The sequence below is a fragment of the Aegilops tauschii genome, chromosome 2 (genome assembly GCF_002575655.3).
Source record: "Aegilops tauschii subsp. strangulata cultivar AL8/78 chromosome 2, Aet v6.0, whole genome shotgun sequence".
NCBI classification, from domain to species: Eukaryota; Viridiplantae; Streptophyta; class Magnoliopsida; order Poales; family Poaceae; genus Aegilops; species Aegilops tauschii.
In genome coordinates, this window is record NC_053036.3 from 367,315,642 (window position 1) to 367,342,968 (window position 27,327).

The 27,327-nt window shown below is 46.5% G+C and overlaps 1 pseudogene; it reads right to left on the minus strand.

The window, feature by feature from the left end:
* Nucleotides 1-9,612: 9,612 nt before the first annotated feature.
* On the minus strand, nt 9,613-27,203 carry LOC123497201 (uncharacterized; annotated as a pseudogene).
* Nucleotides 27,204-27,327: the final 124 nt, after the last annotated feature.

Genomic DNA, 27,327 nt, shown 5'->3' on the forward strand with positions numbered 1-27,327 from the left:
GCAGGCAAACTTTTATATGTTGCAACAAGATATGAAGAAGGTACAGGAGCTTGAGGTAATTGATAGACTGACAGGGACCGATAGTCAGAGATTCGTGGTTGCGTGGAAGAATAACAGGGATCACAGATTTAATGTGGACTATACGCGAGGTAACTCGGCAGAAACTATAAAGTGCAGTTGCCGAAATATGACTCGCAAAGGGCTTCCTTGCAAGCATATTCTTCATGTTTTGAATGCACTGAACTTACCTGTGATACCCAAGTGTTGTGTCCTGCGAAGGTTCACAAAAAAGCACGAGTTGGACTGCCCGTGAAGCGCACCAGCGATCTGTTTGTCTGGGGTTGGTCGAGTGCTGAGGACAGAGCTAGATATAGTGAGTTAACCATCAAATCTGCAGAAGCATCTCATCTCGCATGCAGTAATCCATTCTTATTCGACAAGTTGATGGTGCTCTGGATGATATTATAGCGAATAAGGACGTTCAGGGGAATGAAGATGATAGTTAGCGAAGCTTCGTGAATGATAATCCATTTAAGCCTAACCGAGATCAGATTCTAGTTCGTGATCCAGTAAAGGTTTCCACCAAGGGCGCACCTAAGCAGAACAGTAGAGGTCGCGGTAAGGGTGGCCCAGATGTGACAAAAATGAGAGACCTAAAGCATTTGACGAGAAATCTGGATGAAAATGTAGCTTATGCAGCCTCCCAGGTCATAACAGGAGCACATGCAGCAAAAATGAAGAGTATGTCTATTGTTTGTTTATGTTAGTTTTGTTGTTTCATTTACTGTACATTGATTCACATAGTTTATAATTTATTCTATGCAACAATTGGGCTTGAAGACACAAGTGAGCACGGTGCATCTGTTTTACTTCATCCATTTATATGTAACTCTATGTCTTTTTGCTTTGTTTATGTTAGTTTCGCGGAAATTGGCAATGGTTCCTAGGTGCATATGCACCCATTATCTAAATACACATTTTGAAAAGTTGAAAAATTCCGAACAAAAATCTTGCGTGTATATCTGGACATTCTATGTGCGTGCACAAAGTTTTCAATGAAAAACGAGGTTTTTTGTGGCTTGTGTAAAAAAACAATTTCTGATGCTTCATTACAACTATTCATTTTGCATTTCTTAATCTTTTTTTACACAAGCCACAAAAAAAGTTGTTTTTCACCGAAACTTTGTGCATGCACATAGAATGTCCGGATATACCCACGGGATTTTTGTTCCGAATTTTTCAATTTTTCAAAATGCGTATTTAGACAATGGGTGCATATGCACCTGGGAGCCAAATTCATTTACCGTACATTGATTCTCACAATTTTTAATTTATTCTATGCAGCAACTGGGCTTCAAGACTCAAGTGAAGACGATGCAAGTGTTTTACCTCTTCCATCTATATGAAAGACATTTGTTAAATTTATGTTTGTGTTGAGTATTTTATATGTGTGAAATCAAGATTATTGGCTATGAGACTTGATATTTTCTGTCGACTATAATAAAATTACTGTGGTGACAATTGTTATGTTGAGACATCATTATTGTTGATATAAATGTACACTATTCACTGTTTATACTATGAATTATGTACTGGTATTTACTACAGTCCCGTCGGCTGACAAATATATTAAAAAAACTCAATTATGGCTGCGAGTTGTTATATAAAAACGGAAAAAATAGCCCACCCCTCCACGAGCGTGTCTTAATAAGACTGATGTTATCAAGCCCACCGGGCGACTACGAGGGCGTTTCAGATCACGACGTGGTAACAGGCCACAACAGGGCAGCCGAGTCGACGGGGCAGAAGATCAGAGGAGTTCAAAGTGACAACGGGGGCTGGGTATTGCTACCTCTTGAGCATGCATTAGTTTTCCCTTGAAGAGGAAAGGGTGATGCAACAAAGTAGCGTAAGTATTTCCCTCAGTTTTTGAGAACCAAGGTATCAATCAGTAGGAGGTTACACGCAAGTCGCCTTGTACCTGCGCAAACAAATAAGAACCTTGCAACCAACGCGATAAAGAGGTTGTCAATCCCTTCACGGCCACTTGCAAAAGTGAGATCTAATAGAGATAATAAGATAAATATTTTTGGTATTTTTATGATATAGATTGGAAAGTAAAGATTGCAAAATAAACGGCGGTAGAAATAGCAAATTGATAGGAAAATAATATGATGGAAGATAGACCCGGGGGCCATAGGTTTCACTAGTGGCTTCTCTCAAGATTGCAAATTCTACGGTGGGTGAACAAATTACTGTCGAGCAATTGATAGAAAAGCGCATAGTTATGAGAATATCTAGGCATGATCATGTATATAGGCATCACGTCCGCGACAAGTAGACCGAAACGATTCTGCATCTACTACTATTACTCCACACATCGACCGCTATCCAGCATGCACCTAGAGTATTACGTTCATAAGAACATAGTAACGCATTAGGCAAGATGACATGATGTAGAGGGATAAACTCAAGCAATATGATATAAACCCCATCTTTTTATCCTCGATGGCAACAATACAATACGTGCCTTGCTTCCCCTGCTGTCACTGGGAAAGGACACCGCAAGATTGAACCCAAAGCTAAGCACTTCTCCTATTGCAAGAAATATAATTCTAGTAGGCCATACGAAACTGATAATTCGAAGAGACTTGCAAAGATATCAAACCATACATATAAGAATTCAGAGAAGAACCAAATATTGTCCATAGATAATCTTGATCATAAACCCCAAATTCATCGGATCTCGACAAACACACCGCAAAAAGAATTACATCGAATAGATCTCCAAGAGAATCGAGGAGAACTTTGTATTGAGATCCAAAGAGAGAGAAGAAGCCATCTAGCTAATAAATATGGACCCGAAGGTCTGTGGTAAACTACTCACACATCATCGGAGAGGCTATGGTGTTGATGTAGAAGCCCTCCGTGATCGATTCCCCCTCCGGCGGAGCGCCGGAAAAGGCCCCAAGATGGGATCTCACGGGTACAGAAGTTTGCGACGGTGGAAATAGGGTTTCGTGGTGCTCTCGGATTTTTTCGGGGTATATGAGTATATATAGGCGAAGGAAGGAGGTCGGTGGAGCCACGAGGGGCCCACGAGGGTGGGGGCGCACCTACCCCCCTGGGCGCGCCTCCCTGCCTCGTGGTCGCCTCGTTGCTTCCTTGACATCCACTCCAAGTCTCCTGGATTGCGTTTGTTCCAAAAATAACTCTCCCGAATGTTTCATTCCGTTTGGATTCCGTTTGATATTCCTTTTCTGCGAAACACTGAAATAGGCAAAAAAAACATCAATTTACACTGGGCCTCCGGTTAGTAGGTTAGTCCCAAAATTAATATAAAAGTGCATAATAAAGCCCATAAAACATCCAAAACAGATAATATAATAGCATGGAACAATCAAAAATTATAGATACGTTGGAGACGAATCAAGCATCCCCAAGCTTAATTCCTGCTCATCCAAAACAGATTTCTCAATGTAATTTTCTTTATTGTGGCATGAATGTTCAGATCCGAAAGATTCAAGATAAAAGTTTAATATTGACATAAAAATAATAATACTTCAAGCATACTAACAAAGCAATCATGTCTTCTCAAAATAACATGGCCAAAGAAAGTTATCCCTACAAAATCATATAGTCTGGCTATGCTCTATCTTCATCACACAAAATATTTAAATCATGCACAACCCCGATGACAAGCCAAGCAATTGTTTCATACTTTTGATGTTCTCAAACTTTTTCAATCTTCACGCAATACATGAGCGTGAGCCATGGACATAGCACTATATGTGGAATAGAAGGGTGGTTGTGGAGAAGACGAAAAGGAGAAGATAGTATCACATCAACTAGGCGTATCAGCGGGCTATGGAGATTCCCATCAATAGATATCAATGTAAGTGAGTAGGGATTGCCATGCAACGAATGCACTGGAGCTATAAGTGTATGAAAGCTCAACAAAAGAAACTAAGTGGGTGTGCATCCAACTCACTTGCTCACGAAGACCGAGGGCATTTTGAGGAAGCCCATCATTGGAATATACAAGCCAAGTTCTATAATGTAAAATTCCCACTAGTATATGAAAGTGACAACATAGGAGACTCTCTATCATGAAGATCATGGTGCTATTTGATGCACAAGTGTGGTAAAAGGATAGTAACATTGTCCCTTCTCTCTTTTTCTCTCATTTTTTTTATTTGGGCCTTTTTTTCTTTTTTATGGCCTCTTTTTTTCCCTTTTTTTCTTTTCGTCCGGAGTCTCATCCTGACTTGTGGGGGAATCACAGTCTCCATCATCCTTTTCTCACTTGGGAAAATGCTCTAATAATATTGATCATCACACTTTTATTTACTGACAACTCAAAAATTACAACTCAATACTTAGAACAAAATATGACTCTATGTGAATGCCTTCGACGATGTACCGGGATATGTAATGAATCAAGAGTGACATGTATGAAAGAATTATAAAGGTGGCTTTGCCACAAATACGATGTCAACTACATGATCATGCAAAGCAATATGACAATGATGAAACGTGTCATAACAACGGAACGGTGGTAAGTTGCATGGCAATATATCTCGGAATGGCTATGGAAATGCCATAATAGGTAGGTATGGTGGCTGTTTTCAGGAAGGTATATGGTGGTTGTATGATACCGGCGAAAGGTGCGCGGTATTAGAGAGGCTAGCAATGGTGGAAGGGTGAGAGTGCGTATAATCCATGGACTCAACATTAGTCATAAAAAACTCACATACTTATTGCAAAAATCTACAAGGCATCAAAAATCAAGCATTACGCGCATGCTCCTAGGGGGATAGATTGGTAGGAAAAGACCATCACTCGTCCTCGACCGCCACTCATAAGGAAGACAATCAATAAATAAATCATGCTCCGACTTCATCACATAACGGTTCACCATACGTGCATGCTATGGGAATCACAAACTTTAGAACAAGTATTTCTCAAATTCACAACTACTCAACTAGCATGACTCTAATATCACCATCTTCATATCTCAAAACAATCAAGTATCAAACTTCTCATAGTATTCGATGCACTTTATATGATAGTTTTTATTATGCCTATCTTGGATGTTCATCATATTAGGACTAATTTTATAGCCAAAGAAAATTACCATGCTGTTATAGAGGACTCTCAAATTAATATAAGTGAATCATGAGAGATCAATAATTTCTGTAAAATAAAACCACCACCGTGCTCTAAAAAGATATAAGCGAAGCACTAGAGCAAAATTATCTAGCTCAAAAGATATAAGTGAAGCACAAAGAGTATTCTAATAAATTCCGATTCATGTGTGTCTCTCCAAAATGTGTGTACAGAAAGGATGATTGTGGTAAACTAAAAATCAAAGACTCAAATCATACAAGACGCTCCAAGCAAAACACATATCATGTGGTGAATAAAAATATAGCCTCAAGTAAAGTTACCGATGGACGAAGACTAAAGAGGGGATGCCTTCCGGGGCATCCCCAAGCTTAGGCTTTTGGTTGTCCTTGAATTTTACCTTGGGGTGCCTTGGAAATCCCAAGCTTAGGCTCTTGCCACTCCTTATTCCATAATCCATCAAATCTTTACCCAAAAACTTGAAAACTTCACAACACAAAACTCAACAGAAAATCTCATGAGCTCCGTTAGTATAAGAAAACAAATCACCACTTTAAGGTACTGTAATGAACTCGTTCTTTATTTATATTGGTGTTAAACCTACTGTATTCCAACTTCTCTATGGTTCGTACCCCCCGATACTAGCCATAGATTCATCAAAATAAGCAAACAACACACGAAAAACAGAATCTGTCAAAAAACAGAACAGTCTGTAGTAATCTGTATCAAACGTATACTTCTGTAACTCCAAAAATTCTGAAATAAATTGGTGGACGTGAGGAATTTGTCTATTAATCATCTGCAAAAATAATCAACCTAAAATCACTCTCCAGTAAAAAATGGCAGCTAATCTCGTGAGCGCTAAAGTTTCTGTTTTTTACAGCAAGATCATAAAGACTTCACCCAAGTCTTCCCAAAGGTTCTACTTGGCACAAACAATAATTAAAACACAAAACCACATCTAAAAATAATCTAGACGAATTATTTATTACTAAACAGAGACAAAAAGCAAGAAACAAAAATAAAATTGGGTTGCCTCCCAACAAGCGCTATCGTTTAACGCCCCTAGCTAGGCATAAAAGCAAGAATAGATCTAGGTATTATCATCTTTGATGTTGGGAAAGAAAAGAGAAAAATTCTTATATATAGCATTTATCTTTCTATTTTGAGAAAGTACATGGCCATTAATGGTGGAAGAAAGATTAAGCACGCTACGGAAATTTGCATCTAAGCTAGCCTTCATTTCTTTGATAATTTTATTTTGATAAAAGCACAAAAGAGAGGTGGATTCAACCTTCTCACTCATAGGGTGCCCAAATATAGTTTTCATCTTTTCATAGGTATCTATGGGATCCCCCTCAAGAAAACCTTCTTCAAAAATAGAATCTAAAACTTGCTTGAACGAAGAGGGTAAGCCAACATAAAAGGTTTCTAGATATATCTCAATTTGATATTGAGGCACATAACTAGCTCGGATCCTTAATAACCTATCCCAAACATCTTTTAAAGACTCATCAAGTAAATAACGAAAAATCCTGGGATCATCTTCATCGAAATTATTCAAACCCTCATTGATAACCCCGGTAGGTCTTTCCATAGCATCATTATTTATGAGCTTAGAGAAGACAGAAGGACTATCCAAAGTATTAAAACCCGGGATAGAACCCTTAACCGTTTTTGATTCGGCCATGGCGAGAAAAAAACAAACGGGAGAGAGGCGAATAAAACGGCAAAGGTGAAGTGGGGGAGAGGAAAACGAGAGGCAAATGGCAAATAATGTAATGTGAGGGATACGAGTTTGTGATGGGTACTTGGTATGTCTTGACTTGTGCATAGATCTCCCCGGCAACGGCGCCAGAAATGGCTAGTTGCTGGGAGATCAAATCTTGACTTGACTTGGCGTAAGCCTCCCCGGCAACGACGCGAGAAATCCTTCTTGCTACCTCTTGAGCATGCGTTGGTTTCCCTTGAAGAGGAAAGGGTGATGCAGCAAAGTAGTGTAAGTATTTCCCTCAGTTTTTGAGAACCAAGGTATCAATCCAGTAGGAGGTTACACGCAAGTCGGCTTGTACCTGCGCAAACAAATAAGAACTTGCAACCAACGCGATAAAGGGGTTGTCAATCCCTTCACGGCCACCTGCAAAAGTGAGATCTGATAGAGATAATAAGATAAACATTTTTGGTATTTTTATGATATAGATTGGAAAGTAAAGATTGCAAAATAAACGGCGGTAGAAATAGCAAATTGATAGGAAGATAATATGATGGAAGATAGACCCGGGGGCCATAGGTTTCACTAGTGGCTTCTCTCAAGATTGCAAATTCTACGGTGGGTGAACAAATTACTGTCGAGCAATTGATAGAAAAGCACATAGTTATGAGAATATCTAGGCATGATCATGTATATAGGCATCACGTCCGCGACAAGTAGACCGAAACGATTCTGCATCTACTCTATTAGTCCACACATCGACCGCTATCCATCATGCATCTAGAGTATTAACTTCATAAGAACATAGTAACGCATTAGGCAAGATGACATGATGTAGAGGGATAAACTCAAGCAATATGATATAAACCCCATCTTTTTATCCTCGATGGCAACAATACAATACGTGCCTTGCTACCCCTGCTGTCACTGGGAAAGGACACCGCAAGACTGAACCCAAAGCTAAGAACTTCTCCTATTGCAAGAAAGATCAATCTAGTAGGCCATACCAAACTGATAATTCGAAGAGACTTGCAAAGATATCAAATCATACATATAAGAATTCAGAGAAGAACCAAATATTGTTCATAGATAATCTTGATCATAAACCCACAATTCATCAGATCTCGACAAACACACCGCAAAAATAATTACATCGAATAGATCTCCAAGAGAATCGAGGAGAACTTTGTGTTGAGATCCAAAGAGAGAGAAGAAGCCATCTAGCTAATAACTATGGACCCGAAGGTCTGTGGTAAACTACTCACACATCATCGGAGAGGCTATGGTGTTGATGTAGAAGCCCTCCATGATCGATTCCCCCTCCGGCGGAGCGCCGAAAAAGGCCCCAAGATGGGATCTCATGGGTACAGAAGGTTGCGGCGGTGGAAATAGGGTTTCATGGTACTCTCGGATGTTTTCGGGGTATATGAGTATATATAGGCGAAGGAAGGAGGTCGGTGGAGCCACGAGGGGCCCACGAGGGTGGGGGCGCGCCTACCCCCCCTGGGCGCGCCTCCCTGCCTTGTGGCCGCTTTGTTGCTTCCTTGACGTCCACTCCAAGTCTCCTAGATTACGTTTGTTCCAAAAATAACTCTCCCGAAGGTTTCATTCCTTTTGGATTCCGTTTGATATTCCTTTTCCGTGAAACACTGAAATAGGCAAAAAAAATCAGCAATTTGCACTGGGCCTCCGGTTAGTAGGTTAGTCCCAAAAATAATATAAAAGTGCATAATAAAGCCTATTAAACATCCAAAACAGATAATATAATAGCATGAAACAATCAAAAATTATAGATACGTTGGAGACGTATCAGGTATAAGCCGGTCGACGTCTCCTTCGGCCGGCGAGGTGAGACTAAATTTGCTTTAGTTTCCCCTGGCGTGTCATCCCGGCGGGGTTAAATGGGCCGGCCCATGGCGCGTCGAGCCGTCGAGAAGTCGGTGCCATCCATGGCCTTATTGGGCCGGCCCACGTCGCGGCTGCCTGTCTCCGCGTTGCCCCGCGGCCGACGCAAGTTTAGTCCCACCTCGCCGGCCGAAGGGGACGACGGCCGGCTTATATACCTGGCACCCCGTCTCACTTCGAACACGTTTGAATTGCTACGTCGAGGCTGCCCTGTTGGGCCCGGTTTCCACGGCGTGTTCTGAAACGCCGTCGTAGTTTCCTGGTTGGCTTGATAATGATGGGCTTATTAAGACACGCTGTGGACGGGCGGGCTATTTTTTTGTTTTTCTAAACTATTCTTTTTGTTTTTCTAAACTAACTCGCAGCATTTATTTTTAATAATGCGCTGCCATAGTATAGTATACAGAAAATAAACGACGACACGATTACATATATGTAAATGTAAACATTATTGTTGTTTTTCTAAACTATTTTTTTCTAAACTATTTTTTTGTCTTTCTAAACAAACTCGCAGCGTTTTTTTTAATAATGCGCTGCCATAGTTTAGTGTACAGAAAATAAACGACGACACGATTACATATATGTAAATCTAAACATTATTGTCAACAAAAAGAGTAAGTATAAAATCTTTCAGCAACAAATTATCGTGTACACATACAAACGGTAAGTAAGCATATAACTTTTCCGAAACAAGAAATCATGTACACATAAAAAAAGACTGATTATATAGAACAAGAAAGCATATAATTTTTCTGAAACAAAATATCATGTGTACATAAAAAGAGTAATTAAGTATATAATCTTTTTGAAACAAAATAGTGGCCAAACCTAATAAATATGTCTATTACATAAAATTTATAACCAAGTGTGCAAAGCGTTTGGAAAATCTAGTCCTCCAGTAACACCCAATCACATGCAAAACTCCTCCGTGTCGCATCTATTTCTTCTTCTTTGATATCCGAATAACTTTGTTTTTCACTTTATCAAGCTTGTTTCTTTCCGAAAAGATAAGTTGCGCTATCATTACCTCCCTCCAATCATCAGTGACCTCTAAAAAAAGTGGTGTTAGCATAGCGTACATTGTACGTCGTAGTAAAAACATTACTTGTGTACCTGTGAAAATAAGCCTGTCCATTTGTCACCCTCCCAATATTAAAAGCATCGAAGGAGAAATATTCCACATGAATTCCTAGTGCATACAATTTACAAAGATTAAATATCTATTGTACATATAGGACCGACATTCTGTCAAAGTAGGTACTCACCCATCATGTTGTTTTGGCATGTCATACGTTTGAATAGGCCATGTGGACACATCCGGATAATTCACAACTCCGGTTGCATTTGCTTCTTGGATATCTTCTCCTAGTTGTTTTCTCTAAAGATATAATTAACATGGTGGAAAGAATGTCATTCGGTATACTAAACAAAACGAATGTTACCAAATACACATTTGAAAGTAAAACTTACCAGGTCCTCAACGAGTTGTCTAGTAACACTGTCAAGTTTTCCGGTCATCAACGAGTCAAGAACCTGAAACTCTCTCTTCCCGCTATGCATGACGATAGTAACCTAGTGAGTGTTTCCCTTGTTTAGAGGAATATAAGTCTGCATGACAACGAGTGTCGGTGTTCTGGGAATGGGGGTCCCCAGACTTGCCTGCCTGCGGCCCATGGCGTGGCTCTGCGGGCGGGCCCGTACTGCCCATCTTCACCAACAAGCATTCAAGACCCTCGCGAGGGGCCAAGCCTCGCGAGGCGGACGACGCAAGACCTCCTCGGGAGCGGCCTCACCAGGTTGGCTCACGAGGGGCGGAGAGTTCAAGGCAAGGCAAACCTCGCGAGGTTCCCGTGACGTGAGCCATGACGACCGAGACCAGGCGGGCGCCGGCGCGCAGTGTCCTTGTTTCCTCTTTGGTGCTAAGGAAGCAAGCGCAGGCGCGGAGTACCGAGGCGTCAAGCCAAGGTTTCCATATCGGTGCAACGAGACCAAGACCAGCGGGACGGCAGGACGGAGGTCACCATGGAGCCCAAGGCGGCGTCACCACCAGAGCCTTTGGCAGGCGAAGACTGCTTTTGTCAGGATAAGCTGTACTAGATGTCCCCTTTCAAATTGGCCGTTGTTGGCTCCCTTCCCGCTCAATATTTGGGGAGAGGACCAGGGCCTCTATAAATAGGACTAGCCACCACCGTAGGAGGCAACTGATCAAGAGACAACTGATCAAGAGACAACTGAGCCTCACATCTGATCTTGAGCCAATCCTTAGCCACACACCGAACACAAGAACACCTCAACCTCAGGAGGCTGTTCTTCCCCTTCTAACTGTTCATCCTCAGCCCAAGAAGCAATCCACCACCACCACACTGGAGTAGGGTATTACACCACAATGGTGGCCCGAACCAGTATAAATCTTGTGTCCCTTGTGTTGCGAGTTCGTAGAGTTAGCCCTTGAGATCTTACCGAAGCTAGGACGTGGATCGTTAGGGGGAGATCTTCGTGCGCACCCCAGTGTTCAAACCTTGAGGGTTTTGCCGAAACCCGTGATCCGACATTTGGCGCGCCAGGTAGGGGTGCGCCGAAGCTTCCCTTCCGTCGCTCCGCGTCCCGTCGCTTCATCGTCTCCATGGCAGACGCACGCCGTGCCCGCGCTGAGCGCCGGGCTGCCCTCGCCACCTGCATTGCTCAGACGGCCCCTGTCGGCGGGCCGCCCCGTCGTTCTCCGTCGCCTGCCGCCAACGCCGCCACCGGCACGGTGGGGAATGAGCATCAAGCATCCTCGTTGCACCCCTCGGTGCGGCAGGACGGCCGCATCGCCACTCCATCGCTGACTCCCGCTGGTTCGTTGTCTCATGCTCGTCAAGCTCCCACGGACGCGCGGGCCACGCTCCTCATGACGCACGAGCTCCTGCGCTACCGCCCAGTCGACGACCTCTACGGGGACTGGCTCGACCACATCGCCGAGCTTGTCAGCGCCGCTGGGTGCTCCCCTGCGCCGTCCCTCTCGCTGCCTCGCCCTCCGCCAGCTACAGGCGACGTAGCTCACGGAGCACCTCCACCATCTCTGCACCAAGACGGCACCCTGGCGCCAAGGCGCGCGGCTCCACGGCGCGACCCACCGCGTCCGGCGCCCGCGCGTGAAGAAAGAAGCTGTCGAGGAGTCCCTCGACCGCAAGAGAACGCTCCACCACTCCCCGCACCTCCACGTCCGGATCGCTTGCCGCGGCAAGGCCTCGCGCCGCTTGCCGTGGCGGCGCGCGGGCGCCAAGACCAAGCTCCACCTCCAAGATAGGCCCCGGTGACCACGGCCGGCTGCCGCGCCTTCACCCCCGAGCTGCGTAGCGCCGCCTGGCCGGGCAAGTTCAAGCCGGATCTGCCTCCTCGCTACGACGGCACCCTCGACCCTGCGGACTTCCTGCAGCTCTACGAGCTGAGCATCGAGGCGGCCAACGGCGATGAGAAAGTCATGGCAAACTGGTTCCCCATGTCTCTCAAGGATGGTGCCCGCTCCTGGCTCCTGAACCTGCCTCCAGGCTCGATCTCCTCCTGGAACGAGATGCGCGACCGTTTCGTTGCCAACTTCCAGGGCACTCGCGACCGCCCACCGGCCGCGGGTGACCTGCGCCGCATCAAGCAACAACCAGGAGAGACCCTCCAGAAGTACATCCAGCGCTTCAACAACGTTCGCCTCAAGATCCCCAAGGTGACGGACGAGGCCATCATCTCCGCGTTCTCTGATGGCGTCCGTGACGTCAAGATGAAGGAGGAGCTCGCCATCCACGAGGAGCTGAGCACGTCTCTGGAGCTGTTTAACCTGGCGACCAAGTGCGCAAGAGCTGAGGAGGGGCGTCTCTCCCTCCTCGAGCTCCCGGCTGCAAACCCGGAGGAGAAGAAAGCCAAGGCCAAGGACGTGAAGCGCAAGGGAGCAGCCGTGCTCGCGGCGGAACCGAACACCAAGCGCGGCAGAGACCAGCCCGAGTCATCCAAGAGAAGCCGACCGTTCTGTGCCTTCCACAACCTGCATAGCTGTTGGAAATATGCCTTAGAGGCAATAATAAAGAGGTTATTATTATATTTCCTTGTTCATGATAATCGTTTATTATCCATGCTAGAATTGTATTGATAGGAAACTCAGATACATGTGTGGATACATAGACAACACCATGTCCCTAGTAAGCCTCTAGTTGACTAGCTCGTTGATCAATAGATGGTTACGGTTTCCTGACCATGGACATTGGATGTCGTTGATAACGGGATCACATCATTAGGAGAATGATGTGATGGACAAGACCCAATCCTAAGCCTAGCACAAGATCGTGTAGTTCGTTTGCTTAGAGCTTTTCTAATGTCAAGTATCATTTCCTTAGACCATGAGATTGTGCAACTCCCGGATACCGTAGGAATGCTTTGGGTGTACCAAACGTCACAACGTAACTGGGTGGCTATAAAGGTGCACTACAGGTATCTCCGAAAGTGTCTGTTGGGTTGGCACGAATCGAGACTGGGATTTGTCACTCCGTGTAAACGGAGATGTATCTCTGGGCCCACTCGGTAGGACATCATCATAATGTGCACAATGTGACCAAGGAGTTGATCACGGGATGATGTGAGTTACGGAACGAGTAAAGAGACTTGCCGGTAACGAGATTGAACAAGGTATCGAGATACCGACGATCGAATCTCGGGCAAGTAACATACCGATAGACAAAGGGAATTGTATACGGGATTGATTGAATCCTCGACATCGTGGTTCATCCGATGAGATCATCAAGGAGCATGTGGGAGCCAACATGGGTATCCAGATCCCGCTGTTGGTTATTGACCGGAGAGTCGTCTCGGTCATGTCTGCGTGTCTCCCGAACCCGTAGGGTCTACACACTTAAGGTTCGGTGACGCTAGGGTTATAGAGATATTAGTATGCGGTAACCCGAAAGTTGTTCGGAGTCCCGGATGAGATCCCGGACGTCACGAGGAGTTCCGGAATGGTCCGGAGGTAAAGATTTATATATGGGAAGTCTTATTTTGGTCGCCGGAAAAGTTTCGCACTTTATCGGTATTGTACCGGGAGTGCCGAAAGGGGTCCGGGGGTCCACCAAGGGGGTCCACCAGCCCCGGGGGGGCCACATGGGCTGTAGGGGGTGCGCCTTGGCCTATATGGGCCAAGGGCACCAGCCCCAAGAGGCCCATGCGCCAACAGATAAGAAAAAAGGGAGAGTCCTAAAGGGGGAAGGCACCTCCGAGGTGCCTTGGGGAGGAAGGACTCCTCCCTGGCCGCACCCTTCCTTGGAGGAAGGGCCAAGGCTGCGCCCCCCTCTCCCTTGGCCCTATATATAGTGGGGGGAAGGGAGGGCAGCAAAATCTAAGCCCTGGCGCCTCCCTCTCCCTCCCGTGACACACCTCCCTCCTCCCGCAGCGCTTGGCGAAGCCCTGTTGGAATCCCGCTACTTCCACCACCACGCCGTCGTGCTGCTGGATCTCCATCAACCTCTCCTCCCCCCTTGCTGGATCAAGAAGGAGGAGACGTCGCTGCTCCGTACGTGTGTTGAACGCGGAGGTGCCGTCCGTTCGGCGCTAGGATCATCGGTGATTTGGATCACGACGAGTACGACTCCATCAACCCCGTTCTCTTGAACGCTTCCGCTCGCGATCTACAAGGGTATGTAGATGCACTCCTTCCCTCTCGTTGCTAGTAAACTCCATAGATTGATCTTGGTGATGCGTAGAAAATTTTGAATTTCTGCTACGTTCCCCTACAGTGGCATCATGAGCTAGGTCTATGCGTAGTTTCTATGCACGAGTAGAACACAAAGCAGTTGTGGGCGTCGATCTTGTCAATTTACTTGCCGTTACTAGTCTTATCTTGATTTGGCAGCATCGTGGGATGAAGCGGCCCGGACCGACCTTACACGTACACTTACGTGAGACAGGTTCCACCGACTGACATGCACTAGTTGCATAAGGTGGCTAGCGGGTGTCTGTCTCTCCCACTTTAGTCGGATCGGATTCGATGAAAAGGGTCCTTATGAAGGGTAAATAGAAATTGGCATATCACGTTGTGGCTTTTGCGTAGGTAAGAAACGTTCTTGCTAGAAACCCATAGCAGCCACGTAAAACATGCAACAACAATTAGAGGACGTCTAACTTGTTTTTGCAGGGTATGCTATGTGATGTGATATGGCCAAAAGGATGTGATGAATGATATATGTGATGTATGAGATTGATCATGTTCTTGTAATAGGAATCACGACTTGCATGTCGATGAGTATGGCAACCGGCCGGAGCCATAGGAGTTGTCTTAATTTATTTTTTGTATGACCTGCGTGTCATTGAATAACGCCATGTGAATTACTTTACTTTATTGCTAAGCGCGTTAGCCATAGAAGTAGAAGTAATCGTTGGCGTGACAACTTCATGAAGGTACAATGATGGAGATCATGATGATGGAGATCATGGTGTCATGCCGGTGACAAAGATGATCATGGTGCCCCGAAGATGGAGATCAAAGGAGCAAAATGATATTGGCCATATCATGTCACTATTTGATTGCATGTGATGTTTATCATGTTATGCATCTTATTTGCTTAGAACGACGGTAGCATAAATAAGATGATCCCTCACTAAAATTTCAAGAGACGTGTTCCCCCTAACTGTGCACCGCTGCGAAGGTTCGTTGTTTCGAAGCACCACGTGATGATCGGGTGTGATAGATTCTAACGTTCGAATACAACGGGTGTTGACGAGCCTAGCATGTACAGACATGGCCTCGGAACACATGCAAAACACTTAGGTTGACTTGACGAGCCTAGCATGTACAGACATGGCCTCGGAACACAAGAGACCGAAAGGTCGAACATGAGTCGTATAGCAGATACGATCAACATGGAGATGTTCACCGATGATGACTAGTCCGTCTCACGTGATGATCGGACACGGCCTAGTTTGACTCGGATCATGTGTCACTTAGATGACTAGAGGGATGTCTATCTGAGTGGGAGTTCATTCAATAATCAGATGAACTTCATTATCATGAACATAGTCAAAAGGTCTTTGCAAATTATGTCATACGCTTTAGTTCTACTGTTTAAGATATGTTCCTAGAGAAAATTTAGTTGAAAGTTGGTAGTAGCAATTATGCGGACTAGGTCCGTAAACTGAGGATTGTCCTCATTGCTGCACAGAAGGCTTATGTCCTTAATGCACCGGTCGGTGTGCTGAACCTCAGCATCGTCTGTAGATGTAGTGAAACATCTGACATACACGTTTTGATGACTACGTGATAGTTCAGTGAGTAATGCTAACGGTTTAGAATTGTGGCACGAGAGACGTTTTTGAAACGTCGCAGAACATATGAGATGTCCCGAAGACTGAAATTGGGATTTCAGACTAGTGCCCACGTCAAGAGGTATGAGACCTCTGACAAGTTTCTTAAGCCTGCAAACTAAGGGAGAAAAGCTCAATCGTTGAGCATGTGCTCAGATTGTCTGAGTACTACAATCACTTGAATCGAGTGGGAGTTGATCTTCCAGATGAGATAGTGATGGTTCTCCATAGTCACTGCCACCAAGCTATTAGAGCTTCGTGATTAACTATAACATATCAGGGATAGACATGATGATCCTTGAGCAACTCGCGATGTTTGACCCCGCGAAAGTAGAAATCAAGAAGGAGCATCAATTGTTGAGGGTTAGTAAAACCACTAGTTTCTAGAAGGGCAAGGGCAAGAAGGGATACTTCATGAAACGGCAAATCAGTTGCTGCTCTAGTAAAGAATCCCAAGGTTGAACCCAAACCCGAGACTAAGTGCTTCTGTAATGAGAGGAATGGTCACTGAAGCAGTACTACCCTAGATATTTGGTAGATGAGAAGGCAGGCAAGGTCGACAGAAGTATATTGGATATACGTTATATGAATGTGTACTTTACTAGTACTCCTAGCAGCACCAGGGTATTAGATACCGGTTCGGTTGCTAAGTGTTAGTAACTCGAAATAAAAACTGCGGAATAAACGGAGACTGGCTAAAGGTGAGATGACGATATGTGTTGGAAGTGTTTCCAAGGTTGATGTGATCAAGCATCGCATGCTCCCTCTACCATCGAGATTTGGTGTTTGCGTTAAGCATGATTGGATTATGTTTATCGCAATACGGTTATTCATTTAAGGAGAATAATGGTTACTCTGTTTATTTGAATAATACCTTCAATGGTCTTGCACCTAAAATGAATCTCGATCGTAGTGATACACATGTTCGTGCCAAAAGATATAAAATAGTAATGATAGTTCCACATACTTGTGGCACTGCCATTTGAGTCATATTGGTATAGAACGCATGAAGAAGCTCCATGTAGATGGATCTTTGGACTCACTCGTTTTTTGAAAAGATTGAGACATGCGAACCATGTCTATTGGTATATATGCATGAAGAAACTCCATGCAGATGGATCGTTTGGACTCACTTGATTTTGAATCACTTGAGACATGCAAATCATACCACATGGGCAAGATGACTGAAAGGCCTCGTTTTCAGTAAGATGGAACAAGAGAGCAACTTATTGGAAGTAATACATTTTGATGTATGCAGTCCAATGAGTGCTGAGGCATGCAGTGGATATCGTTATGTTCTTACTTCACAGATGATTTGAGTAGATGCTGAGTGTATTTACTTGATGAAACACACAAGTCTGAATTATTGAAAGGTTCAAGTAATTTCAGAGTAAAGTTGAAGATCGTCGTGACAAGAGGATAAAATGTCTGTGATATGATCATAGAGATGAGTATCTGAGTTACGAGTTTGGCACACAATTAAGACATTATGGAAATTGTTTCACGACTAATACCGCCTGGAACACCATAGTGTGATGGTGTGTCCGAACATCATAACTGCACCCTATTGGATATGGTGCATACCATGATGTCTCTTATCAAATTACCACTATCGTTTATGGGTTAGGCATTAGAGATAACCACATTCACTTTAAAAGGGGCACCACGCAATTCCGTTGAGACGACACCGTTTAGAGAAACCTAAGGTGTCGTTTCTTAAAAGTTTGGGGCTGCGACGCTTATGTGAAAAAGTTTCAGGCTGATAAGCTCGAACCCAAAGCGGATAAATGCATCTTCATAGAAAACCCAAAACAGTTGGGTATAGCTCCTATTTCATATCTGGAAGCAAAAGTAATTGCTTCTAGAAACGAGTCCTTTCTCGAGGAAAAGTTTCTCTCGAAAGAATTGAGTGGGAGGATGGTAGAGACTTGATAAGGTTATTGAACCGTCACTTCAACTAGTGTGTAGCAGGGCACAGGAAGTTGTTCCTATGGCACCTACACCAATTGAACTGGAAGCTTATGATAGTGATCATGAAACTTCGGATCAAGTCACTACCAAACCTCGTAGGTCGACAAGGATATGTACTACTCCTGAGTGGTACGGTAATCCTGTCTTAGATATCATGTTGTTAGACAATACTGAACCTACGAGCTATGGAGAAGCGATGGTGGGCCCATATTCCGACAAATGGTTAGAAGCCATGAAATCCGAGATAAATGGATCTTTAAGAAGAAGACGGACATGGACGGTAATGTTACCGTCTATGAAGCTCGACTTGTGGCAAAGAGTATTTCCACAAGTTCAAGGAGTTGACTACGATGAGATTTTCTCATCCGTAGCGATGCTTAAGTCCGTCAGAATCATGTTAGCATTAGCTGCATTTATGAAATCTGGCAGATGGATGTCAAAACAAGTTTCCTTACCTGTTTTCGTAAGGAAAGGTTGTATGTGATACAATAAGAAAGGTTTTGTCGATCCTAAGGATGCTAAAAGGTATGCTAGCTCCAGCGATCCTTCCATGGACTAGAGCAAGCATCTCGGAGTCAGAATATATGCTTTGATGGAGTGATCAAAGATTTTGGGTTTATACAAATTTTATGAGAAACTTGTATTTACAATAAAGTGAGTGGGAGCGCTGCAACATTTCTGATAAGTATATGTGAATGACATATTGTTGATCCGAAATGATGTAAAATTTCTGGAAAGCATAAAGGGTTGTTTGAAAGGAGTTTTTCAAAGGAAGACCTGGATAAAGCTGCTTATTGGGCATCAAGATCTATAGAGATAGATCAAGACGCCCGATGATACTTTCAAAGAACGCACACCTTGACATGATTTTGAAAGAGTTCAAAATAGATCAGCAAAGAAGGAGTTCTTGGCTGTGTTACAAGGTGTGAGTATTGGGTAAGACTCAAGACCTGACCACAGCAGAAGAGAGAGAAAGGACGAAGGTCGTCCCCTATGCTTTAGACGTAGGCTCTACAGTATGCTATGCTGTGTACCGCACATGAAGTCTGCCTTGCCATGAGTTGGTCAAGGGGTACAATAGTGATCCGGGAAAGGATCACATGACAGCGGTCGAACTTATCCTTAGTACCTAGTGGACTAAGGAATTTTCTCGATTATGGAGGTGAAAGGGAGTTCGTCGTAAAGGGTTACGTCGATGCGAACTTTGACAATAATCCGAATGACTCTGAGTAGTAGACCGGATTCGTATAGTAGAGCAATTATTTGAAATGGCTCCAAATAGCGCGTGGTAGCATCCACAAGATGACATAGATATTCGTAAAGCACACACGGATCTGAAAGGTTCAGACCCGTTGACTAATAACCTCTCTCACTAGCATAACATGATCAAACCAGAACTCATTGAGTGTTAATCAGATAGAGATGTGAACTAGATTGTTGACTCTAGTAAACTCTTGGGTGTTGGTCGCATGGTGACGTGACCTGTGAGTGTTAATCACATGGTGATGTGAACTAGATTATTGACTCTAGTGCAAGTGGGAGACTGTTGGAAATATGCCCTAGAGGCAATAATAAATAGGTTATTATTATATTTCCTTGTTCATGATAATCGTTTATTATCCATGCTAGAATTGTATTGATAGGAAACTCAGATACATGTGTGGATACATAGACAACACCATGTCCCTAGTAAGCCTCTAGTGGACTAGCTCGTTGATCAATAGATGGTTACGGTTTCCTGACCATGGACATTGGATGTCGTTGATAACGGGATCACATCATTAGGAGAATGATGTGATGGACAAGACCCAATCCTAAGCCTAGCACAAGATCGTGTAGTTCGTTTGCTCAGAGCTTTTCTAATGTCAAGTATCATTTCCTTAGACCATGAGATTGTGCAACTCCCGGATACCGTAGGAATGCTTTGGGTGTACCAAACGTCACAACGTAACTGGGTGGCTATAAAGGTGCACTACAGGTATCTCCGAAAGTGTCTGTTGGGTTGGCACGAATCGAGACTGGGATTTGTCACTCCGTGTAAACGGAGATGTATCTCTGGGCCCACTCGGTAGGACATCATCATAATGTGCACAATGTGACCAAGGAGTTGATCACGGGATGATGTGAGTTACGGAACGAGTAAAGAGACTTGCCGGTAACGAGATTGAACAAGGTATCGAGATACCGACGATCGAATCTCGGGCAAGTAACATACCGATAGACAAAGGGAATTGTATACGGGATTGATTGAATCCTCGACATCGTGGTTCATCCGATGAGATCATCGAGGAGCATGTGGGAGCCAACATGGGTATCCAGATCCCGCTGTTGGTTATTGACCGGAGAGTCGTCTCGGTCATGTCTGCGTGTCTCCCGAACCCGTAGGGTCTACACACTTAAGGTTCGGTGACGCTAGGGTTATAGAGATATTAGTATGCGGTAACCCAAAAGTTGTTCGGAGTCCCGGATGAGATCCCGGACGTCACGAGGAGTTCCGGAATGGTCCGGAGGTAAAGATTTATATATGGGAAGTCTTATTTTGGTCGCCGGAAAAGTTTCGCACTTTATCGGTATTGTACCGGGAGTGCCGAAAGGGGTCCGGGGGTCCACCAAGGGGGTCCACCAGACCCGGGGGGCCACATGGGCTGTAGGGGGTGCGCCTTGGCCTATATGGGCCAAGGGCACCAGCCCCAAGAGGCCCATGCGCCAACAGATAAGAAAAAAGGGAGAGTCCTAAAGGGGGAAGGCACCTCCGAGGTGCCTTGGGGAGGAAGGACTCCTCCCTGGCCGCACCCTTCCTTGGAGGAAGGGCCAAGGCTGCGCCCCCCCCTCTCCCTTGGCCCTATATATAGTGGGGGGAAGGGAGGGCAGCAAAATCTAAGCCCTGGCGCCTCCCTCTCCCTCCCGTGACACACCTCCCTCCTCCTGCAGCGCTTGGCGAAGCCCTGTTGGAATCCCGCTACTTCCACCACCACGCCGTTGTGCTGCTGGATCTCCATCAACCTCTCCTCCCCCCTTGCTGGATCAAGAAGGAGGAGACGTCGCTGCTCCGTACGTGTGTTGAACGCGGAGGTGCCGTCCGTTCGGCGCTAGGATCATCGGTGATTTGGATCACGACGAGTACGACTCCATCAACCCCGTTCTCTTGAACGCTTCCGCTCGCGATCTACAAGGGTATGTAGATGCACTCCTTCCCTCTCGTTGCTAGTAAACTCCATAGATTGATCTTGGTGATGCGTAGAAAATTTTGAATTTCTGCTACGTTCCCCTACAATAGCCACAACACCAGCGACTGTCAAGAGCTCAGAGCCATTCGAGAAGGACGCTTGGGTCGACGCCCCGAGCGCAACGACCGGGGCTACGGCCGAGGAGGAGGAGGTGGTGGCGGACGCTGCGATGATCGTGGCCCGTGCCAGGAGTGGCACGACCGGCCTCGTGAGGACCACTGGCAGGATCAGCCTCGCGAGGGCGCCTGGAGGGACCAGCCTTGTGAGGATCGTCCTCAAGGCAACGCCAGTCTTCCTTCACTACCTCCACCACCAAGAAGGAACGACGACCACCATCAAGACGAGGGGGTTGGGGGCTTCCAGGAGCCGCGTGCTATCGCCTGCATCTTGGGCGGTGCTCAGGCCCCAGCCTCGCAGCGCATCTTCAAACAATTTGCTCGTGAAGTGACCGCAGTCCTCCCCAAGGTTGAAGCCACACGCCCGCTCAGGTGGTCCAAGTGCGCCATCACCTTCAGTTCGGCAGATCAGCTCAAGTGTGCGGCCACTACTGGCGTTCTCCCCATGCTCTATTCACCAGTCATCAGCAATGTGCAAGTCACCAAGACTCTCATCAACGGCGGCACAGGGCTTAACGTCTTGTCCGTCGACACGTTCGACAACCTCCAAGTGCCATATGACCAGCTTCAGCCTACCAAACCTTTCTCAGGAGTGACCGACGGTTCCACCACACCGATAGGGCAGGTCCGCCTCCCTGTCACCTTCGGAGAACGCAACAACTACCGCACCGAGCTCATCGACTTTGACGTCGCACACATCCGTCTGCCGTACAATGCCATCCTCGGGTATCCAGCCCTGGCCAAGTTCATGGCGGTGACCCACCACGGCTACAATGTCCTCAAGATACCAGGAAGCGGCGGAATCATCACATTCCCGTGCGAAGAAAGAGACGCAGTGTGCTCCCTCAAGCGTGCCTTCCAAGCTGCAGCAATCGACGACCCCGACAGCAAGGGCGAGCGTCCTCCTGAGGTCACCCCCAAGAAGAAGAAGAAGAAGCTGCTCCGCGCAGGACCTCAGGAGGGTGGAGTCGAGAGTGGTACCTCGTCAGGATCAGCGCCCGCGCCAGGGGCGCCTCCCTCCATCGCATAGGAAAGCGCGCCCAGTGCCCTTCTCGGGCAGGGCTCGGGGGTTCTCTTCTGGAGGGCCTTAGACCTTGCCAACATCACGAGGGAGGCGCTCGGGCACCACTTGGAGGCGTGCTTCATGGCACGTTTCCCTCAGGAGAACACAGGGCGAGGAGCGCCCACCGCTCAGGAGTTCATCACCAGGACCACTCAGGAACTACAAGACGCAAGGGCCATGCACGGCGACCGCCGCTCACCAGGCGCAGCTCCCCATCCAGGCGAGGATGCCGGGCTGCGCATCTGCATCGATGTCCCAGGGCTCAACAGGGCCGCATCTCAGGAGCCCTTCTGGCCTTCGCGCGTGGGCCCCTGCGAGGGTCCACCGCACAGCTACGTTCGCATGCCTTTTGGCCTGCCGAGCATGGCGTCCGCCTATCAGCGCAACTTGCGGTGCGCCCGGACGACTCAGGAGGCCAGACACCACGCCGTCCTGACGGAGATGGAGACGGTCCTCAAGGAACTGCCTGGACCCCCAGAGCCTCCTGACGTACCTTCAGCTGCTCCAACATCCCTTCATCAACAAAACCAGGTGACATTTTCCAAGTTTATTTAGCCGGGAGCGCCCCTCGGGCTGCATCATTCCCAGGCCACGTGGGTCCGTCCCTGTGGCATGTATCCCTTTTTCATGTCTTTAGCTTACCTTGTTGGGGGCGCCCCTCGGTCTGCATCATCCCCAAGCCGCTCAGGCAGGACCCGGTGGCATGTATCTTCCCTGCATTTACTTAAGCTAGTTTGCTTTCCATGCTTAACCTACCTATGACTATCGCCTGCTTGATTGGCACTTACCCCAGGGGTTGCTCACTCTGTCACGGCGCTTGTGCTTGGGTCCGTCCCTGCAACGTCGACAAATCTGAGCGGCCGAGCTCTCGCCACGTGTGCCACCTCACCAGGCCCTCAGTGCCCCCATTCTCTGGCGAAGCGATCAGCGGCCGCCCGGCAACCATAATGGCAAACCGTGTCTCTCCTTGTGCTGGCTTGCAGGAATCTCCGGAGGATGACAGCAGGCGGCACCGCGAGCTCCCTCTTCTCCCGTGTAATCCGCTTGCACGTTAAAAGGGTGGCTCCTGAGCATCGCGACTCAGGAGCTCTTATTGGCTCTCCAGCCCTCGCCCCCTGGCCTTGACCACGGCACGCGACCTGGCATACCAGCGGAGGCTGAGCTTGCTCGAGGGCCGGGACCTGAGGACGTAGAGCACAAAGGAGAGCGCGGAGAAGGGGGAAAGGCTCATATGGGCCTGGCCTAGTTATGCAACGGACACCTATGCCCGAATCTTCTGCATCATGAGGAACCGACTACGGACCGTCAAGATAAGTCTCGATCTCGGATTGGCTAAAACCGCTAAGGACTAGGAACCACACTAGCCGCAGCCCTGCTGCAGCAACGTCACCGCCCTTTCCTACCACTCGACGGCTGCTTGGGCGCTAAAGGGGACCTCCTGAGCATCGCGCCTCAGGGGCTCTTACTAGACCTCGGGCCGCTCACCTCCTGGCCTTGACCACGGCACACGACTTGGCATACCAGCGACGGCTGTAGCCTGCCTGGGGACCAGGACCTGTCGGCGTAGAGCACCAAGTCGTCGTGAGGTCGGAAAGGGGAGACCGAGCTGAAGCAGGACTCACGCTCGCGCAAGTTCATAATAAGGACAATATAGACAAAAGACACTACAGACCCTTTACATGCCCCCACGGGGTACTCCTTGATTCCTCGCACGGACTTGTCAAGTCGGGCAGTTGCCAAGGCAGCGTGGGGAAGCAGAGACGCCCACGTCCAATCAACCGCCGCGCGTCGACCAAGGCCGCATGCTATTGGGGCCCGCGGTGCTCCGCACTTGACCTTTGGCTTCGCCTCGAAGCCAAGCCCGAGCGCGCCTTGGGCCCGGGGGCTACTGTCGGCGTTCTAGGAACGGGGGTCCCCAGACTTGCCTGCCGGCGGCCCATGGCGTGGCTCTACGGGCGGGCCCGTACTGCCCATCTTCACCAACAAGCATTCAAGACCCTCGCGAGGGGCCAAGCCTCGTGAGGCGGACGACGCAAGACCTCCTCGGGAGCGGCCTCACCATGTTGGCTCGCGAGGGGCGGAGAGTTCAAGGCAAGGCAAACCTCGCGAGATTCTCGTGACGCGAGCCATGACGACCGAGACCAGGCGGGCACCGGCGCGCGCAGTGTCCTTGTTTCCTCTTTGGTGCTAAGGAAGCAAGCGCAGGCGCGGAGTACCGAGGCGTCAAGCAAAGGTTTCCATATCGGTGCGATGAGACCAAGACCAGCGGGATACTTCTTTTGTCAGGATAAGTTGTACTAGCTGTCCCCTTTCAAATTGGCCGTTGTTGGCTCCCTTCCTGCTCAATATTTGGGGAGACGACCAGGGCCTCTATAAATAGGACTAGCCACCACCGTAGGAGGCAACTGATCAAGAGACAACTGATCAAGAGACAACTGAGCCTCACATCTGATCTTGAGCCAATCCTTTGCCACACACCGAACACAAGAACACCTCAACCTTAGGAGGCTGTTCTTCCCCTTGTAACTGTTCATCCTCAGCCCGAGAGGCAATCCACCACCACCACACTGGAGTAGGTTATTACACCACAACGGTGGCCCGAACTAGTATAAATCTTGTGTCCCTTGTGTTGCGAGTTCGTAGAGTTAGCCCTTGAGATCTTACCGAAGCTAGGACGTGGATCGGTAGGGGGAGATCTTCGTTCGCACCCCAGTGTTTGGACCTTGAGGGTTTTGCCGGAACCCGTGATCCAACAACGAGCATAAAACACAATCAGCACATACTATCGTATGTATATACCGTGTAACCAATCAAACTTACCTTTGGTTTTTTGAAATACTCGTCCTCACATCTATTCACGGGTCCATTACTATGCGACTCTGCTTCATAGTCGTTACCGGCGGTCTTCTTTCCGGGTCTAATGTGAAGCAGCCAATGTACCCTCCAAGTTGTCAACATGAAATGATCGTCATTAACTTTGTCGACCAAATATGATGAGTATGCATTAATTACCTATAAATAATGTGTCAGATTTGACAATGGTATTTTGGAATCAATTGTAATACAATAGATAAAATTAACTTATGTCGCCACTTAGCCACTCATGGTTAATAATCTGACAAGCTCTCTGCACACTGAGACCATCTTCCGTGCCATCATTGAAAATTTCTGTTTTGGCATGTTTTTGTGAATACTCATGCGCGCGCACGTACTTGATGGACGCTTTCACCACATCATACTCATCACTAGATTTGTTAACACCACCATTTTGGAACAATTCTGTAACACACAACTCAAATACTTATAAATGCAAATATATAAATAATTATTACGCAAGAACAATTAGAAACACAAAAAACTTACTTCCTTTGGCAGAACGTTTTGCACGCTTGTTCGGTTTAGGGACCACATAAGGAGACTTGACATGTTGTGATCCTTTGCGCTTGCGCCTGCCAGTAACCTCCTCCACTTCCTCTTCTACTCCTTGAGAACCAAGCGATGCATGCGATGCGATCTCGTCCGTCCCTAAAGATGTGGTCGCTTTTTCATCTGATACTTCAGGTATTTCGATAGGATCATCCATATCACCCTTGAAACTACCCAAGTACTCAGGTGTGCAGTAAAAAGGTGTGCGGAACTGATCTGAATCATCTTTGTGATATACAAACTCTTTTTTCGGAAGTCCACCATCGTTTGCAGACTCATTAATGCCTCTATATAGATTCTATTCTTCTTCCAGGTTACCGGGTTTGTAGAAGACGCCTGTTTTGTTCAGTTTCTCAATCATCCTCTGCAAGAAAACATTTCATCTTAGTTCTTCAATACAATACAGTGATGGACATTAAAGTGACATGCTCAAGTGTTACCTGTGCGCATAACTCTGGCAAATGAAGCATTTCCTTCCGAAGCTCATTCATCTCACTCAAAATCCGGTCCATAGTAGGCTTCTGGCTCGAAGCCTCCGAGGTACTGCCCTCTTTCCTCCTTCCAGTAACGTTAGATTTTTTGCTACTAGCTTTCTTGGTTTTCTCCAAAATAATTCAGCCTGAACTCCTCTGTAATGTTGTCACCGATCTACAAATGAAACAAGAGAATTATAAATACAAATTATATGAACACTTAATTTTATTTCATAAATGTAAAAAACAAGATTACTCGGATTACCATCCCAACACCACGACCATATTCGTAGTCGTATTTGTCTCTTCTCACAGCCATATCTTCCGTCTAGTTCCTCATCAGCGGGCTCAACAATGCCAACGGATCATATTTTGGACCGGTGATTGGTTGCACCTTCTCCCAGTATAGGTACTGCAAATCACATAAACAAATTAAATAACATGTTCTTCGATAACATTATATAAAAAAAATGTTAAAATTAATAAATAGAACGTACTTGCAAAAGGGTCAGGTTCCCCTGTGGCCACTCCCTAACATGGCCATCCTGCAGAAGCTTGCCAATCTCCGACAAACAAAATCGCGAAGTGAATGCATTCCAGTTGAACTTCCTTATCAACTTAATATTTTGCACTAAGGCATAGTACTTCTTCGGAACTTATTCATGAGAAACTAGTGCAATTATAGTTCCTAAGAGAACTAGAAACGTCATCCGAATAAAGTCATCATCCGTGCTCTTATTCCTCACAATCTTTTCGATCAGATCCTCAATCATGATCTTACCTTTTTTTTGTTAACAAAACTAACTGGTATTTTTTTGGTTGCTTTTTCTCCTTCTGTACTAAGAAAACCAAAAACATCCACTCCATTGTTTTTCCAACCAAATATGGAGTACACATCATCAGGCCTTAGTGAAATAAGGCCTTTACTTCCAGAACCATCTTGGACCATGAATTTTTTGCTACTTGGATTGTAACCTTGGAGTAAAAAGTG